The sequence below is a fragment of the Peromyscus maniculatus genome, chromosome 6, assembly GCF_049852395.1.
Source record: "Peromyscus maniculatus bairdii isolate BWxNUB_F1_BW_parent chromosome 6, HU_Pman_BW_mat_3.1, whole genome shotgun sequence".
Classification (NCBI taxonomy): Eukaryota; Metazoa; Chordata; class Mammalia; order Rodentia; family Cricetidae; genus Peromyscus; species Peromyscus maniculatus.
In genome coordinates, this window is record NC_134857.1 from 61,732,841 (window position 1) to 61,753,532 (window position 20,692).

Consider the following 20,692-nt stretch of genomic DNA (forward strand, 5'->3'; position numbering starts at 1 on the left):
TATGTATAACAGATAGCACATCTACTAAAGCTCATCACTCTTGAATCTGTAAATGTCAGAACCATGACTAGTAACAATAGAACTAAATTATCTTTTTTTTCAAACTTGTCATAATGTGTACAAAAACATTAAGAAAAATAATGCAATTAAATAAACACATGAAAAAATTTGAGACTAGGGTATAATTTGAAAGATCAAAGGATTGTTTACTTACTTCCCACTAATATTAGACATATCCAGCTATAGTAGCTCATGACTTTGGTTCCAGTACTCAGAAAACAAGAGGCAAGTGGGTCTCTCTGAGTTCAAGCTAGCCTGGCCTACATACTATTTTATTCTTTATTAAGAAATGTTTTATTCATTTTACATACCAACCACAGATCTCCCTTCATTCCTCCTCCTGCTCCCTCCAGCCTTCCCCCCAACCCATAACCTATTTCCTCCCCCAAAAGGTAAGGCCTCCCATGGGGAGTCTGCAAAGCTTGGTACATTTAGTTGAGGCAGGTCCAAGCCCCTCCCCACTGCATCAAGGCTCTGCCAGGTGTCCCACCATAGGTAATGATCTCCAAAAAGCCAGCTTATACACTAGGGATAGATCCTGATCCCTCTCCCAGGGGCCCCTTAGACCGACCAAGCTAGACCAATATGATAGACAAACCCTTATTAAAACTAACCAAAAGTCAGAGAGCGAACATTCAAATTAACAAAATCAGAAACGAAAAGGGAGACATAACAGACAGTGAGGAAATCCAGAGAATCATCAGGTCATGCTTCAAAAACCCGTACTCCACAAAATTGGAAAAATCAAAAAGAAATGGATAATTTTCTGGATAGGTACTACATACCAAAATTAAATCAAGACCAGATAAACAATTTAAATAGACCTATAACCCCAAGGAAATAGAAACAGTCATTAAAAGTCTCCCAACCAAAAAAAGTCCAGGACCAGATGGTTTTAGTGCAGAATTCTACCACAATTTCAAAGAAGAGCTAATACCAATACTCTTCAAATTGTTCCACACAACAAAAGCAGAAGGAAAATTAACAAACCATTTTTATGAGGCTACAGTTACCCTGATACCCAAACCACACAAAGATACAACAAGGAGAACTGCAGACCAATCTGCTTTATGAACATTGATGCAAAAATCCTCAATAAAATACTGGCAAATGGAATCCAAAAAATGCAACAACAACAACAAAAAGTCATCCACCATGATCAAGTAGGCTTCATCCCAGAGATGTATGGAAGGCTCAACATATGAAAATCTGTCAATGTAATGCATCATATAAACATAAACTGAAAGAAAAAAACACATGATCATCATATTAGATGCTGAAAAAAGTCTTTGACAAAATTAAACACTCCTTCATGGTAAAGGTTTTGGAGAGATCTGGAATACAAGGAACATACCTAAACATAATAAAGGCAATTTACAGCATGCTGACAGCCAACATCAAATTAAATGGAGGGAAACTCAAAGCAATTCCACTAAAATCAGGAACAAAAAAAGCAGTCCACTCTTCCCATATCTATTTAATAGAGTACTCAACATTCTAGCTAGAGAATGTTATGTATTTTTAAAAATGCATCAAATTTCTTGTTCAATACCATGTCACGCTGACATGTTAATTGTGTTTGTAATCATTAAAATATAATTTACCAATAACTAAAACTGAATTACTGTCCCAAATTTGTGTCTGCGACACTGTCACACAAGCAATATGCTTGCTACTTGTATCTACACCAGCATTACTGTGAGCACACATGGGTTTCTGCAGTACACATAAGTGTGCACTTGAATGTGCACACACACCATACACATATGCATACCACACACATGCATGCACATATGTGCACATGCACACACACACACAATTTACTTTCTAAGGGAAATGGTGATATTAGATTGATTGTAACACTATCTAATGCTAAAATACCAACACCAACAACAACAAAAAGCCACTAAGTATGTCTGCCATCTTTTGTCTTTTCACAACCTTAGAGGAAAGTTCAGCGCCTGAGGATGGCAGTCTACTCAACTCAGAATTCTTATAGCTGTTATTCAAATTCCTTTCAGGAAATTTTGTCATATTTATCTTTAAATGTTTTGTCTTATTCCAGAGTCTTTATTAAGCTTCAAAAAATTCAAAACATCAAATCACTAGAGGCAAGTTTGTATTACCACCATGAATAGACAGGTACCTACCTTTAATTTCAATCACCAGGAAAGAAGCTTGGGATTTCAGGGTTAGAAATAGTGGAGAGAGGAACCTGAATGCTTTCTTTATAGTGGTGTGTTTTCATTAAACATTTTTCTTTTCATGGAAAAAGTCAGACTGTCTTTTCACCTCGTAGCTTTTCATTTGAGAGTCTTAATCATTGGAGCAGCTGTCCTAATCTTTCATAGTCATGTTTTCATTCAATCTCTTTCTCCTTCCCTCCCTCTCTTTCTGATGTGCACACACTTAATACCACACAAATCCACCACTTATTTGAGTAAATTGCACTGGTATATATGTATAATAATCTACTCAGTAGAAACCATGCATCTTTCAAGAATTTAATGATATACTCGATCAATAACTCTGGCTTGACACGTTATGAAAACATCAGCATGTGGTTTCATTTTTATTTCCAAAACGGATTTCCTTGTAAATTCTACAATTTCCCATGAATTCAGGAATTCTGAGGCTAGGAAGCACATCAGCAGCTCCTCACTCTAAGGATTAATGTGAAAATGTTTGGAGCTTTGTAGCTCTGACTGAAGGCTGGGTGAAATCAATTTTCAAGCACTATAAAGCAAGGGCTTGGGGCTCAGACAACGATTACAGAGCAGACACACTTTAACACCCAGAACAAACATCTGGATCCTGTTGACTCTTTCACCATGGTGAAGGGCTGAAGGAAATATAATCCCTGTCTGCTGATGCCGTGGAGATTCTCCCAATCCATGAGTAGCTGGAGCCACCCCCCACATACATACACACACACACACACACACACATACACACACACACACACATATACATATACACATATACAAACAGACACACATACAAATACACAGACACACAAACACATATACACACAGACACACACATATACACAGACACGCAGACATACACATACATATACACAAGCATACACACACAGCCATACACACACATGTACACACACACACACACCTATATACATTACTCTACAGATTAACTATAAAGAATGTCTATAGCTTTTACTAAAACAATCAGAAAAGCAGCAGATATTCTCCCTACCATATCTGCAGTAGTTATCTCTACCAGAAAAACTCAATTTGTGCAAAGCAATAAATGTCAAAGCTGCTCAGAGGAAAATGTTATGCTTCTTACTCTGCTCTAGAAGTGGACATGATGAAAAATGTATTAAATGTTTGATGTAACTTCTATAGAAAGCCTGAGTTTTAAATGCTAAGAAGCAAGATGCCTAGCTATGCCTTGCAGTTGCTCTTGTGCCCTCAAGGTTTCCTTTTGTCACTGTATGAATTACCTCAAGTGAATGGATGTCATGTTGCAAAAACCTCCCTAAGGAGAAGAAAAATCACCGGGTGTTTTCCTGTGGTTCTAGAGAGAATGGAAGGTGAGTAGGAGGAATCCCAAGAGGAAGAAGTTTTCCTAAGCAGTTATGCTCAGATCTCCAGGTGGATGATTACCCCAGGTTCCATGGCTTTGAAATCTAATGATCACATAAAACTCCCCTCAAAGCAGTTGCAGCATTTGGTGCCACTTTCTTTCCTGTGTAGATCAACCCCAAGTAATATGTCAAGATCAAGGTACATTTCAAAGAGAAATTCTTTGAAAACAAATCATGGTCACTGCTGATTAATCATTCAAACTCATCAATCTTGTGTGTGAGCCACCAGACATCCTCCCTCAACTGGAGCACATGGACTCCCTCCTGGTGTGCAGTGATCCACATGAGGTTTTACTGTCAGTCCCATCTTAGTGGAGTTTCTTCTGGGATCCCTGCTTTAGACTGGAGGGCTGGGCTGCAAATGTTACTCACTTGCCCCTCAAAGAATCCCATAAAACTATGCATTGCTTCATGCACTTGACTCTTTAAAAGGCTCATCATGGATGTTAATATTGCAACCTTGAAAAAAATACCAGCATACTGTAAAGTCGTTCAGATGCCAATGTAGTTAAAATTCTTAGATTGTCATTTAAAATGGTTTATACAGCACTGTGGAATGCACCGCCACCTATTTAACTCATGCATGTGTGGAAACATCATCTGGTGCCACTATATATATATATATATATATATATATATATATATATATATATATATATATATATTTGATTTTGATGTTTCATGTATTAAATAAAATGAATTTAATTACAAACATGAGATATATTTATGTTTGAGTATTGTCTACTGATCATCTACCATGCTCCTATGCAATGAGAATGTAAGTATTTGTAAATATACATCCCTTAAATGCAGTACTTTTTAATTTCCTGTGATTGTGTACCTCTGACAAAGACTTCTAATGCATTGAATTTTCAGTAAGGTAAAACTTTGTATCTTACATCAAAGACACTACTTAAGTGCAATTAAATGTTAAAATTTATAATTCTAAAAATCACAAAATGAAACTCTGGGTAGTTTATCTCTTGGTAAGATAGTTGAGAATTTATTAAAACATAACTTATAATATACATATTTCTTATCTCTAAATTTACACTGTGTTCAAATGTAACTCTAATTACATTATTTTTTCTTTCTTAGATGATTATGCTAGTAACCTATTAGAAATCTCAAACCCTGGAAGGCTGTGGCAGGAGAACCCAGAGCTTCAAGCTATCTTGGGCCACATCTGGAGTTCCAGAATAAGTTGAGTTTTGAAAAATACTATATTTCAATGTTAATTAAGATTAGGAAAATAGAATTGGAGAGAGGAAAGAAAAATTATGGGCTTAATCCAAAATATATTGTCAGCAGCTTCAACAAAAGAGAGGTGCACATGAGACTTTAATATGGAAAATGAAAATCTGGGTTAGTCTTTACACAAATAAATGTGGACTTACAAAAATCCAAATACACCTAATTGAGAGCATTTTTCAACATACTGTAAAGGACTTTTATTCTTTAATTAGAGCTTGGTAACTAATGCTGTGGCTTTAATTGAAGTGTAGGTGGTTTATATTACACACACACACACACACACACACACACACACACACACACACACACACAGTCTTTTAGGAAGATAAAGGCAATGGGAGGAGGATCAACTATTCTTTTTATCAGAGTCAGGAAAGGGGCATGATGTTTACTCAGACAGCATCACACCGAAGCCTCTTGATACACTATCAGGGAAACACTATTCTCTTTGTTGGGAATGAGTAGGTAGATGTAGAGCTGTAAATTTTGCTCACATGACATTTTTATTGAATGGTGGAGCTAGGATTCAAGTGTAGCTATTTCAAGTTTTAACTCTGGTTTTGGCTGTTATTTAGAAAGCATAGTCTTAAGGAACATGATCATGTCCATGGACTTCCAGAAGCCTTATGTGTGACATTTTAAAAGACTTAACTTTAAATTAAACAAGAGATTAGTGTAAACTTCCATCTGAAAAGTCCAAGCAAATAGAATCTGTTTATCTGACTTATATTCTTTATTTTGAGTGCATCATTTACCAATATTCATATTTCATTACAAAATAAGATTTTGAAATCTTTGTTTCCATTCATAAATCAACCTTTGGCTTGAATCTTGCTTGCTAACAGTGTTCCATCTCTTTGAGATTTTTTTTCGTTTCATGGTCATAACGCCCCCAAGCATAACTGTGATGAGATGTTTTCTGTGTTTGTAAGGCATCTACATGCTTCTCAATTTAAACATCTCTTCTCTTTGGTGGTTTTGCTCTTACTTCAATGACAAACAAACATAATTCCTTCTTGGAAACTGAGACAAAGCAAGATATTTTTAGTGATAATCAATAATCTTCAATTATGAAGTTATTTAATGTATTTGTATACTTAAACATGTTTACATCACACCAAACATAACATCACACCAAAACCTCTTGATGCACTATGAGGAAAACACTATTCTCCAGGTTAGGAATGAGTGAGCAGATGAAGCAAAGCTGTATATTTTCCTCACAATGATGCTTTTGAAGAATGATGGAGTTAGAATTGAAATGCAGTTATTTCGAATTTTAACTCCCAGTTTTAGCTGTTACTTAGAAAGCAGAGTGGGAATTATTAAGCTTTGAAATCATTCTATCTGTGAACTTCCTGATGTTATATCAACCATGTTGTGAATCCATGCAGATCAATATCCTTTCCCAAAGAAAGTGAAATTCCTGTACATTTAACCTATATCTTTACACACTGGCATACGTACATCAATGGTGTGTGTGCATGCGTGTGTGTGTGTGTGTGTGTGTGTGTGTGTGTGTGTGTGTGTGAGAGAGAGAGAGAGAGAGAGAGAGAGAGAGAGAGAGAGAGAGAGAGAGAGAAGAGAGAGAGCTAGAATGCTGTTTAAACTTGTTCCTGAGTTGTGGACTTCATAATGCATGGCCAAATTTCCTTAATATTATAACTTTACTTTTAGTGTTTGTATGTTATAACTCAAGGCCAATTTGAAACCTCCTACAGAGTTAAGAAAGACTTTAATATTTTTGTATGTCTTATTTTTAGTTACTCACGGCTGAAGTTGTGTTGTTGTCTCTATCAGTGACACATGGTTCCTCTGCACTCCTGGTGTTTTTACAATTACCTCCTCAGCTGCCCATCAGCCCTCATACATTTCTCTTGCTTCTTAACATCCATCTTACATAGTGTGGTGATTTGAACAAGAAATGCCCCCCATAGGTTTATGTATCTAAACACTTGATCCTTTGTTGGTAGCATTGTTTGCTGCAGTTAGGAGGTGATGTTTTGCTGAAGGAAGTATCTCCTTGCTGGAGATAGGCTTTGAGCATTTATATCCTGGCACCTATTCCTGTTCTGCTTCCTGTCTAGATGAAAAATAAAACCAACCAACTCCCTGTTTGTGATATACCACATGTTCTCCAGAATAATGGCCCCCAGGAACTGTAAACTACAATAATCCTATTCTTCCTTAAGTTTCTTTTGGTCATGGACGTTCACCGTGGTAACAAGAAAGTAACAAATGCACCTAGTTGTAGTATTATTATTATTATTATTATTATTATTATTATTATTATTATTATTATTTTAGTGGTCAGATAGACAATTTGTCAGCATTTGTGAAAGGAACAGAGTGATATAAATAAGAAAACTCTTTCATGAGAAAATCAAAGTCATATATATCTAGTTATCAGGAAAGAGGTACATGGAAAAATAGTGATTACAAACTCATTGTTACAGCTGAGTGAATTCTACAATTTGTTAGATTTTATTCTACATTTTCTAGCATATAAGGTACAGTGATTTCTTTTTCTCATAGTTTGTGCTGGAATCTAGTTGCTCCATTCTTATTTTTGATATGGAATTTTAACTCTGGGAGTTTTCACTGCATACTTTAATAGGAACCGCAGCTACTATTCGTCTTCTGCATTCTACCTTGATCAATACATCAAGCTTTCCACTTACGGTGGTAGATTATGTGTCTTTCATGTGTAATTAGATAATTTTTAATTACTAGAATAAGTGTTCAAATGGATTCTCATTGATGAGATTAAAGATACTCTAAATCTTGGTTTATCTAGGGTATTTGGAGGTGTTCTTACTCCTTCTGAGGCCAGTTTACATCATTCTACCAAGGTTTATATTTTCTCTCTAGAGAGGTGACCCAGCATAGTAATTGCAAACTCTTGGATCCAAGTCCACATGTGCTCTTAAAATTTATTAAAAGTTGAAAAGTTTACAACCAATCAAAATGCAGACCTGTAGAGCCCAGTACCAATGGATACATCTACAAAAACACTCCTGCACCTAAGGCTTAGGGAACATTGTGGAAGAGATGGCAAAAAATATTCTAAGAGCCAGAAGGTCAGGGACTTGCTATTAGATTATGTCTCCCAGTGACATTAGAAGCTACATTCCTAAGGTCTCACCAACATGACCGACCACTCAAACATGAGCTGAACAAGGATGACACCAATGGACATGTCAACTGAGGAAAAGCCCATGAGGGCTCAACCTTATACAAAGAACTACAGGCAACAGAGTAAAGCTGGGGATAGGCGAGGTGATCCTCCCCAGAACAAAGCTCATCAATTGTTTGTCCAGTGCCAAATGTTCAGCCCTGACCTGAAAACAACATAAAATTAACAGTATATGACTCAACAGGTTGTATTTATGAATATATATGTATAAATAAATACATCTATGTATGCAATAACAATTAATGAAAAAGAGGCTAAGAATTTGAAGAACAATAGGGAGGGGTATTTAGGAGGGTTTGGAGGGAGGAATAGGAAGGGAGGAATATTGTACTTTAATTAATTTAATACAATCCAAAAATAAACAAAAAGTTGAAAATAACACATAATATGCAATTAAAAATAAATAATTGATGAGATGATTATCAGGTAATTTAAAAATGATAAGAAAAACTGTGATAAACACAAAAAATTATGAAAAATAATTTTAATAAAAGTGAGAAGGCTGACTTTACCTTACATTTAAAAATAATTTTACTGCCTGGATTAATAGAACCAATAAAACTAAATTTTCACATCTGCTTTCAATCTATTCAGTCTAACTGTTATAGTTAAAGACCATGAAGAATATTGAACCCCATGCCTCAGCTGACTTATTTTCTTGAAAGACTAAATAGTTTTAATATCCATTGAAAATAATGAGGATATATTTTCTTTATGATTACATCATAATGTGAGTGGTTTTTCCTCAAAGAATAGTTACAATGAAGTATTTGAAACCATATCTTTGAACATTCTCTATTCTGATACATTGCAATCCATGAGCATCTTGAATTTACAATGGACTTGGGATTATCGAGCACTGGTCACAGGTAAATGTCAGTTTCATGGTATCTTTATATGTTATACCAAAATAGGAGTTGACACTTCACTGAACATCATAAACCATTAATATAATCACCAATCTCATAAAAATGAAATATTGAGATATAGTCAAAGTGGTGAAAAGGGCAAGGTCTTCAAAATTCTACTTTGTGCTTACAGGCAGAGATTTCATCACTGTTGAAAAATGTTGCTGATGGCTATTTTAATGTAGTAAGTTCGCCTTTCACTGGGAGGATAATCTTGCCAAAAACACAGACTGAAAAAACTGTATTGTACTTTTCAGTTCTTTCATATAAAAACAGTGTCTTACGACGAGAACATATAGGTCAACTCTAACTGAACCAGACACATGCATTTCTCTAAAGTCACCTTTGCCTCTTGCTGTGCAGCCTATATCCTTCAGATAAATGCTTAATGGTGCCCTCAGAATATTAAAAGACTTGTCCTTAAGGGTATAGATTTGAGATAGAATATTGGTAATTTATAAATGCACTAAGACATTCTTTTTCCTCTCTTTTGATGATGAGCATTCAACCTAGGACCCTCATTGTCTAGTTACATGCTCTATAACTTTTTTGACATGCAATCTCTCACCCCTGTGAACGCAATAGCTGTGAAGACCATGAGATCCTAGCAGAGCAGATACTGTCTTGCCTTGGCTTGAGCTCTGACCGCTTGGTTCACTAACTTTACACCATTGGTGCAAACTATAAAACATGGGGAAAAGAGAAAAAAATCTTAGTGTTGTTTCAGATTAGATCTAAAGAGTCCTGGGGACCATACTGTAATAACTCTTCAGTCATTTTGTATAGTAACAGAAAATTCAGGTTGCTCTTATCTGGTGTTGAGAGGGAAGAAATCTTGTTTCTGGAACTCTGCTTTGGGAAGTAAAAATGTCCTCCCTGGCAGGCCTAGAATTGTAAGAAGGCAAGAATGTAAACTTCAATGGGCTCACGGAAAGTGCGTGTGAACCATACTCCACTTATTTTTGATAACTGCATTTTCTATCAAAACAAGGTTACAAATGATTCTGACACCTGGATAAGGTCAGTATATAACACTTGAAAAATGAGAGAAAATTCTCCTGACAAAGGTGTTTATCATCTGGGATCTTCCATGTGCAATGAATGTGAATTTGTACAGGTTACTTGTCACCAGAGTAAAGTCTCTTAGTAATCAGCAACTTGCCCCAGTGGTCGTCAAGGGGATTAAGAACTGTTATATGTAAGAAGGCCAGTATATCAGAAGCTCTCATTTGCTATGGGCATCGCTTTGTATGCTGTGAATATTTTGCTCTGATAGGTTAATAAACAAAGTGCTGATTGGCCAGTAGCCAAGCAGGAAGTACAGGCGGGACAAGAGAGTGGAGCATTCTGGGAACAGGAGGCTGAGTCAAGAGTCACCAGCCAGGCACAGAGGAAGTAAGATGTGAAGGCAAAACTGAGAGGCCATGTATCTAAACATAAATAAGAATTATGGGTTAGTTTAAATGTAAGAGCTAGTCAGTGGTAGGCCTGAGCTAACAGCCCAACAGTTTTAATTAATATAAGCTTCTGAGTGATTATTTTATAAGTGGCTGTGGGATCTGTGGGGCTAGGCAGGACTGGAGGAAACTTCAGCTACAAATGGCACCCAACTTTCAGCTACACCCATTATTAGTGGCTACTGGTCTCATCTTCACCATGCTGACTTAGTTTGCTTGGAATTTGCTTGGCCAATGGTGTGGTTTTAGCTGGCATGGTAGCCGCATAAGGAAAGGCTAATGAAGTATTTGAAGAAGCTGATGTATTATTTACTCAAGTTGAACATGTATATTTAAAAGAGAATGATGGGAAGTAAAAACAGAAGAGTTGGTTAAAGAAGATTTCAAATACTTTAAAAAGACTTTGAGAGTTGTCACCATTGAGATGAGTGATAAATTCATACTTTTGAGTCAAAAAGTCTGGAGAGTTAACACTGCCATTTTTTAATTGTATTTGGCACCTACTTAAGTTTGTTTTATTAGGGGAATTTTGATATTTGTTTACAATTATTGTTTACAGTTAATTGGATGCAAGGGTTTGATATAAGTTTCTTTTGTGTTATACCAATATTGTTTTTTTGATCACTTAGACAATGTGTTAGATTGTATAAAAGTGGAATAGACTTTTGTTCATGATGGTGTATGACCATAATGAGAACCCTTAGGAGGCAGAGTCAGGAAGATCTTTGTTTTTAGGCTACCCTGGACTACCTATTAAAAAAACCTGTCTTAGAAAAAAAATAGAATCACAATTTACTTTTTCCTCTGTGTACTGTGAAATTGTAGTTACTAACTCCTAGTCTCTTATCTGAGCCCTGATAACCAAGTAAGCAAAGTGTAAAATTGCAAATGCATTACTATGAAGACACCATAAAAATTATAATAAAATGTAGTCATTTACTTATATGTCATCACTCTTACTGGGTGAAAAATAACAAGAAAAGCAAAACAATAGTGCCCATCCAGTTGACAATAACAATTCCACATCCCTTCTTTCCTAAACCATGCCTCTCAGGTAGGAACAGTAGAAAGCATCAGGGATTCTTCCATTTATTTTCTAACCATAAGACATCCCACAACATAATTCTGTCTTCCAATTTGTTTATCTCCAGCAGTCATATTCAATTATAATTTGTAGGCTATCAATATAAGTCAGTATTGGAATATTTGCACACAAGACCCTAAGGTCAATCCCCAGAACTGGAAAAATGGAGTATGTGGATCTATAAGGGTGTTGGTTTGAATGGGAATGGCTCCCCACAGAATTGTGTGTTTGAATACTTAGACCACTGTTAGTGGAACTGTTTGGGGAGGATTAGAAAGTGTGGCTTCTTGGAGGCAATGTGTTATTGGGGATAAGCCATGAGATTTCAAAAGACTTTTGCCCCATTCCCAGTGTTCTCTCTGCCCCTCACTTGAGCTCAGAATGGGAGTTCTCAGCTGCCACTCAGTTACTTGCCAACTATTACATTCATTTCACCATCATACTCTCTCCCTCTGAAACCAAAATCCCTAAATAAACTTTCATTTATATGAGTTGAATTGATCATGGTATTTTATCACAACAGTAGAAGAGTAACTAAGATAATAAGTGTGTATGACAGAAAACACAGTCATTTTTTCTGTTAAAATACATTGGTGGGAAAAATACCTTCCTTGTGATTATATGATTAAGTTTTCTTTACTAGTTTGCAGCAAGAATACTTCCCAAGAGGCCACATGTGTGGCACAACCAAGCTGCTTGAAGAATGTGTTTGATGAAAGCGAAAACTGAGGGATAACAAGAAGAAACAGGTGGTTTGTCAACACCAAAGTTTGACATCTGCAGGTTGCTCTGTAGTTCCAGAATCAGATTGACTCACTCCTATAGAAACCTCATGGGATGCAACATTGGCTAAACCCACATGCTCACTTGAAATGTTCCAAAGAGCTTAAATTTAGGAAGCAGAAGGGAAGATACACCAGGTCATATGAAACTTAAGGAAGGACTTAACTCCCTTCAAATATATGTTTACAGTCTTTACCATAATGTACATATTAACATTTGCTTTAGTAAAATATTAAAATATGGAGTACTGCATATTGAATAATAACAATAATAATAATAATAATATCATCAAAGTTGCCAAATATGCTTGGACCATCTATTGCCTTTTAATGCTCATAAATAAACATTTTTCTTAGCTATAGACTACTCTGCCCCTCTGTCATATTTTCCCTAAAAGTACACAAAAATATAATGAATTTAAAGAGACAGAATGCTTAATATGCAGCTGCTTTCATAGCTCACTAGGATGGCATGGTGAGATATGCTTCTCTGGCTGTAGCTCTGCAGGTTAATTGCAGGGCAATCTCTTCTGCAATGCTTTCCTTCATCTCTTGTGGTGAGTAATTCCTCCCCCTAGCATCCAGGTATGAAATCTCTCCATCATCTGTATTGAGTCTTTTCTGGACAGCTGGCACTCCTTAGTCCTAGATGCAAGAACCACTCTGGTAAATAAATACCTACAAAGGAACGGGAGTCAAGCTGTTAAACCATGTCTACAATTTCACCCAAAGTATCTAAAACAGAAGAAAAGGCCACTGTGAAATCTTTGCTTGCAATGCTTTAAGAACCAACTCTTAAAGAATCATTTACTGGAAAGTTGGGGAGAACACTTTGGCAAAATGGATTCAAGGGTGGAACCAAAAGACAAAATGGTAAGTATGAATACAAACTGTTCTTTCCAGAATCAAAACAGGCAGCTGAAAGTTGCACTAGCTTTCTCTTCTGATTTGTAATTTGTGGGGGTGCAGCACATTTAGTGGCCTTATTGGCTGTATGTATAAAAATTTGGCTGAAAGAGGCCTACCAAATGACTAGGATGAGTTCATACACCTTCTAATGACTGATCGTTTAATTGTGCCTGGCATAGCTGAGAATCACAACATTAAATCTCAAAGCACATCCAAAATAGAATGGGCTGATTGCTTATTTACCCATACTCTATGCACAATGCAAGCCAGTTCTTCTACACATAGAATATATGTATCCTAGGATTTCATCTGAGTCTCCATTTGGAGTTTAAAAATAATGATTCCCAAATTTTTAATAAAATGAAACAAAATTTCACAATACAGAGTGTGTCAGTGTGTTCTTTTCAGCACCTTACCTAAAGGCAGATGGAAACCACTTGGCTAGTTTTGGCCACTGGGCTATTGGGTGCCACCACTGTGGTTACTCTGAAGGGCTGTATGAAGAGGTTATACACTCAATGAAGCCAGCTACCCAGCACATATCAGACTTCAGTGGGTCTTATGTGAGAAACCAGCCTTATGTGAAAGATCTGAGCATTTGTTTTTGTGGAGTAAGCATCAAGAATTTGAATTAAAATGTGAGGTGATCAGAGATTTTTAATTAAAACTTTTAATCTCATTGTTACTTATTTAATTTGGAATTGATAATACATTCCTGAGGTTCTTGCATACTTGAATCCAGACTGTCTGCTTCCTCTCCCTGGAGACTGCCTCTACTCATATAGCTTCAGGGGCATACTATTTGTTTAGAAATAAAACAAAACAAACCAACTACAACAACCAAAACTCCTGTATTATTTTAATACAAATGGGAACATAGTGTACCTCACTTTTTGCCTTTTGATTTAGGGGAGCTCATTTCATATTAGAATGATTTATCTTCTGTCAGTGATGGGTGTCACTTATCATTTTTTAAATTCTGCTATTTATATTTATCTTTTTGTTCTTGGTTGTAAGGGTCCAGGTAGGGTGTCTCCAGGTTCTCAGCCTCTTACTCAAAGAACTGAAATAAAATCCCACACAGATTTGCAACTGGAGCAAAGAAACTTATTTGATAGTCTCTACATGGAAGAGACATGGGCTTACATGTAGCCTGATTGAGATGAGTATTCAAGCTTGATAGGTGTGTTGCTCAGAGTTGGAAGTATGTGCATAACTTCTGCAGGTAAAGAAGCCAGATGCATTGTTAGAAAAACTGAGGTATGTTTAACTAAAACCAAGTACAGTTCCAGGTTACCAATCTATCTCCTATGCATGTTTGTCTAATTTTGCCATGTACTTTTCTAATGAGAGGATATTTATTTTATTTTAATTCACTTATCAAACTCTGAAGAACTCTCTGGGATGCTATTTCAAAATTCTCGCCTGTTTTTTTTTCCTTTACTATTTTCTGTCATTTCATTTAAAATATTTGTATGCTTGAAGGAAGGTTTAAAGTATAGCTCAGCTGTAGTCAGTTCCAGACAATGATTTAGTTGTTTCAATTCTATTAAATACTTTTATCTTTGATTTGAAATGCAACTGCTACCATGCATACTTTTCCATATGTTCTTGGATCCATTTCTAGACTCAATATTCTGTTATACTGCTCTGCCTTCTTGTTAGTGTGCCAATATTTTCCTCTTTGGTTCACATCAATAGGTCTTTGCTCTTCATCACTTTGAGGAAATTTCCCTTGTCTGCACTTGTCTGTGATTATGGACACTGGTTCTAATTCATATTTAATTCACTGTGAGTGTTATGGCCATGTCTGGAGGGTGAAGAAAAATGGATGGTAGGCAGAGGGATGGGAAAGGAAAGCCTCTTAGAGTCTCCACATTCTGTAATAACAAGTCATGGCTGTGGTCTGAGTTAGTCATTTCTTTGCTTGTACCAGTATGGAAACTAGGCTTTCAAGGTCAGTGAGCACAACTCTACATTTGCCCCTTCCTTGTATCTATTTTAAATAATCTGTTAGTTCATCTGAGAGTTACCTGCTGATATCTTTTAACTCTCTTAAGTTTAGAGTCAGAGATATTCAATTTTTTTTCACAGAATGACTAATTTTTATTTAAAATAATACTTATTTGTGAATATTTCAGACAGATTAGACAAATGCATATACTTTAATTTTCCAAAGTTCTTGGAGTCAATAGAGGCAAAGTGGAAATATAGACTTATAGCCCCATACGTTTGGTGTTTCACAGTTATCCATCATTGGTTTGGATATGTAAATAGTGAGACTCTTTGAGAGGACTGGATAAATCTGGATAAGATCATAAACAAGTTAAACAATATTTTCAGAATAAAACATAAATTCTACAAAGTAAGCTCTATTTATGAACACTATTGTTTCTTTATAGTTTTCCATAAGAATTTAAGAGTTGTTTTAGGAAATTGCATTCAAAGGCTTGACTGCTGTATTTTATGTTTATAAAGTTAAAATTGTTTTCTGGGCTGGGGTGCTGCCTCGGTCAGGAAAGTGCTTGTTCAGCAAGGAAAAAGACCTGAGTTCAGATCCTCAGTACCCATGTTGGTATGAAACTGCATGTCTGAGGGTGGGTAAAAATGCATGTCTGAGAATCCAATGCTGGGGACACAGAGACAGGCAGGATCTTTGAGTGCTCAGTTTTTATTTGTTACATACTTTGGTATAACTGAAATACAGCAGAGAAGTTTTCTAGTGGATAAGTGATTAAGCGTTTTTTTTCTTTGTTCAAGTTACAAATGGCACTATTCATCAATCATTCTGTGCTACTCTTTTTAAATAGCATTTTAGGTGCCTCCTTCTATGAGAGTTCCTTACAAAATATCAGCTCTAATATGAGGAATTTAGTGTAAGGACTTGCCTCACCATGATTGGTCAGAGATTTTGGTTGGCCTCAGGTATTCTTCTGACCTTCTTAGTGGTCTATGTATAGTCATGAGGCAGACTAGCTGCCAGCTAGAACAATACAGGTACCAAGACTAAGTATCCCCATCACTTTGCATAGTTTTATACACTATTAAAAAGAATGAAAACAAAGACAGTTTAGACATGACTCTGCTTGCACCTCACTGTGCAAAGCTTCAGCATTGCAAATCAATCATGTCTGAGCCTCTGTTATCATGGGGGTGAGATAGCAAGTTGTATAACAGAGATCATACTTGTAGACAGAATCAAAGAACTGTGGATCAGCAAGATGACTCTCCATGTAAAATCACTTGCTTCTTAACCGAATGACCTGTTTGATCACCATGACCCATATGGAGAAGAGAATAGACTCCTGCAAATTGTCCTCTGGATTCATTAGGCACAGCACACACATATTCACACACATTCAATAAACACATGTAATGAAAAACATAGAAAGTAAATTAAGAACTACAATCAATCATGAAGAATGACAATTATAAGGTACTTATTAATGGTTAATCAAAATTAATAAATGATGAAATCCTATAGGAGTAGGAGAGACATAAAAGCTTATGGACTAGAAATGGCAGATTGTTTTTTTCCTTTGGTGTTGGAAAGGAGTGCAGATGAGAAAGAAACCTGTAAGGAAAGTGAGATGAAAACAGAGACCACTTTAATGGGTGTTTCTAAAGTCTTTTTTATTTGCAGGGACTTTAATGTCATCCAAGAGGTCATAGGATGAAATTCCTCTTTAATCACTTTTGGCTCTGGAGTTGTGATTTGTGTGGGTCACAGTTTCATGACTAAACTGCCTTGATCTCTAAATTCATACAGTTTACTCCAAATGCTAGCTTCCATGCCCACAGCCATATCCGCTTGGCACTTTTTAAACAGAGATATTGTTTAGGACTTTACGGCCAGGTCATTGAGAAAGCTGAGAGCTTGTTACCTAATAGTAACAGTTACTGAGAATGCCATCAAGCTCCAAAATTGTTTGTCTATATTTTGCATTATGATGTTGAGCTGGCATTCTGAGATCTAGTTTTCTCACCATCTGATTTCATTGGTTCCCAACAACAGGGAGTATAAACAGTCTTGGGTAAGAAGAAAGAACTTGTTTTTTTCTACACTAATGCAAGAACAAGAGTTATCATGCTCATGCAAATGCATCAACAATAATTGGTGGAATGTATCTTTACAACAGTACCAGCTCTATCCAACCTTGCTCCTGTGAGCTCTTGCGGCACTATGCACATCAGTAAAGTTTTGAGTTGGGTCTTAACTAATATGACATCAAAAGCACTGTATTTTATCTCTTGTCATTAAGTATAAAGAGTCCATGATTGTATCACTTCTAGTTAGTATTAGGTCACTTTCTCTAGGCAAGGTACCTACTTCCATACGCGCAACTTGCTGAAAAGTGAAACAACATGATGTGTTCTATTTTATGATCATTTCTTTACATATACTCCTTCACATGACTGATATATTAGGCTTCTTACATCCCCTAAATTATTAAGTTACTAGTAAGAGGAATCCTTTGATAGAAGTTAGATATAAAAAATGAGATGACCAATAAACGGTGAACAAAGAACATTTGTCTGTGGTGGTGGAGAGGTCTTTTTGGTGCGAGTGTATGCAGGAAATCAAAGAGAATAGTTGTCTAGAAAGCAAATTTTGATGAACACAGAAGTCATTCCTTAAAATTGCAAATAAGCCCTTTCTGTTTCTGTCTCAGGAAGCTTCCAAGGGGTTCATTTTAGCTCTGGAACATTTTTTTTTTTTTTAGAATTGAATTTCCCTGGTTAACTGTAAACCTCTTTTTATTGATTGTTTTCCTTCTGTATAAGCCCTCTGAGAAAATCTGGACTTAGAATTGCTAGTATTTACAGTAATGTATCTTGGTGGTATATGATCCCGAGAAAAGTTGCTACTGCTGAATTTGGTATTTAAATAAAACCATGAATTGTTTCCCTTGTGCTCATTGGTAGTCCCTTTCCCCAGCAATTAACATAAATTTCTGGCAAACAAAAGATCTTATGGAAGTGGGATAAGAAAAATGCACATGTGCTGGCCTTTCCGCAGTGGCATGGGGATGTGGAGTTAAAGGAATGCAGCTTTGCCTTTTCTCTGACTTAGGAATCATTCTCTGCTGTCTGTGCGTCTGGAGACTTTAATAGCTGACACATTTTCATAAGGCAAGTAGCATGGTTTTTATGGCATTGCTGCTGTGAATCTCATAGCCTATCTGCTCTGTTTTCATTAGGGAATTGCCATAGAAATTTCATTAAAAAAAAAAAAAAACAGAGAGAGTTTGCCACATTAGTTTGAAAATACTGGAAAACAAACAATCTATTCTCATGTCCCATTCTTAAGATTAGAAAAAGCTGATGGGTTAGTAGCCTAGTGTTTTGTTTTGTTTTTCCTTTGTGGGTCATGAACACCATTTTTGAAAGAATGCAAGGAATGTCAAGAAAAGTTATAATTAAGACTCTAGAATTTTCTATGGCTTGCTTTGTGAGTCCTGTGAAATTTATTTGAAATGTCCTGAGTGTAGGAAATTAATTTGAACGATTTTCACTCTCATAGTTAATAGTTCTTAACTTTAGGAGATAGAATAAAATGCCACTGATAGACTTGCATTCAGCAAATACAAAGAATTCTTTAAATGTTAATAAACGAAATACTATTGATAAATTCTCTTTTTCTCAGAAAATAGATAGCTCTTCCATTCTTCTGCAGTTAACGACTCCACAGATTACACAATATCTTTGCCCTCATGGACCTTAGAGCCATCTGTACCGCTTCAATTATTACCAAGCTCAGTCTTGTTTGATGTATAATTTTTCTTCCAGTGAGGTGCAGGTTGTACATTTTGGCAAGGATACCAAAGTGACTTTGTATGTCCTTAATGAGTTGCTATCTTAATTAGATAGCAGGACATTTGTTTTTCTTAATTAATCCATTATTTAACATACTAACATTTTGACAATTTGGTTAAACTTGTTTCTCCTCAGAAAATTTGGTAACCTTCAATCATAATTAATACACACACACACACACACACACACACACACACACACACACAGTGTAGAACTATGGGAAGACTAGTAAGGCTTAAAGCCTTCATTAACTTTTCCCTCATTAATTTCAATGCACATCAATATTACTCATCAAAACAAAATCTATTTTGATTATTGCTCACTGGAATTATTATGTTTTAGCCCATATGACCATAATAAGAATAACAACTTAAATTTATGCACAAAGAAAAGAGTATAGTAAGATAACTTAGAATAGGAAAAAAATATTAAAACTTGACTATGTTCAAAGAAAGCAATGGAAAACATGTATTAGAGAATACAAATAAGACAGAGAAAGAAGCTGGAGACAAGGGGCAGGGAATGGGAAAGGTAGAAAGGAGAGGGTGTGAGGAAGGAAGTGGGAGGGAGGGAGGAAAGGGAAGGGAAATCTGCCTTTGGTTTTACCACGCGACATTGCCTCTGTCTTCCAAAGCTGCTTGCTGCCCAAACATCCTCAACAGCACAGTGAGTTATGGATGAGCTTAGTGCCTCACAATGAGAGGAAACACAGTGACTCCTGGAGACCCCTCCTCTAATGGGCTTCAGGCAAAGGGAAGTATACACTGTTTTGTGAAGCAAATCATAAAATAACACAACCATGTGAAAAGAACCAGAGGGGATTCTTCAGCCAAAGAAGAAGGAATCCAGGAGTCAGAACAAAAATACAGAGGTATTCCTCGAGTTTCTTAGGAGTCAAACTCTACTCTTCTAAATCAAATGTAAGTCAAAGAGAAAGTGACAGCAGCAGATTAAAAAATAATCACAACTGGTGGATACAACTGCAGAAGTACTTAGAGGAAAATGACAGCATGCAGAGCATGTGTTAATACAGAGATATTAAAACCAGCCACCTAAACTTCATTCTTCAGGTCCAGCAAAACCACGGCAAGTTAGAGCAAAAATCCTGAGGAAAGAGGTCATAAGGACAGAACCAACTAAAAATACTCCCTCTACTAATAGTAAAAGCTAACCCAACAAACCAAAGCCTTGTGGAAGAGATAAATAACATTGATGTACATACAGAAAGCAATTGAATTAGCAACATAAGCAATAGAGCATGACATCACTATAGACCAGAGGTTGAAAGAAGGGAAGTAAATGCCACGAATTTCACATGAAACCTGTCTTAGGAAATGCAGCCTTTGGAAGCAGACAGAAGACAAAAAAAAAAAAAAAAAAAAAAAAAAGAATATCTCAGTCCTCTATTATGCACTAAATAAATTGAATCCATGATTAAGACAGCTCACATAATGCCACATGATTTTCTTCATACAATAACATGAATAACTCATAGATACAAAGAGAAACCAAATACACATCATTGCAATATACACAGCCCCTGATAAACTAAATTAAATTTAGCTTGTGTATGGAGCAAACAGCAACTTAGCTTCAGAATATGTTATGGTTTTGT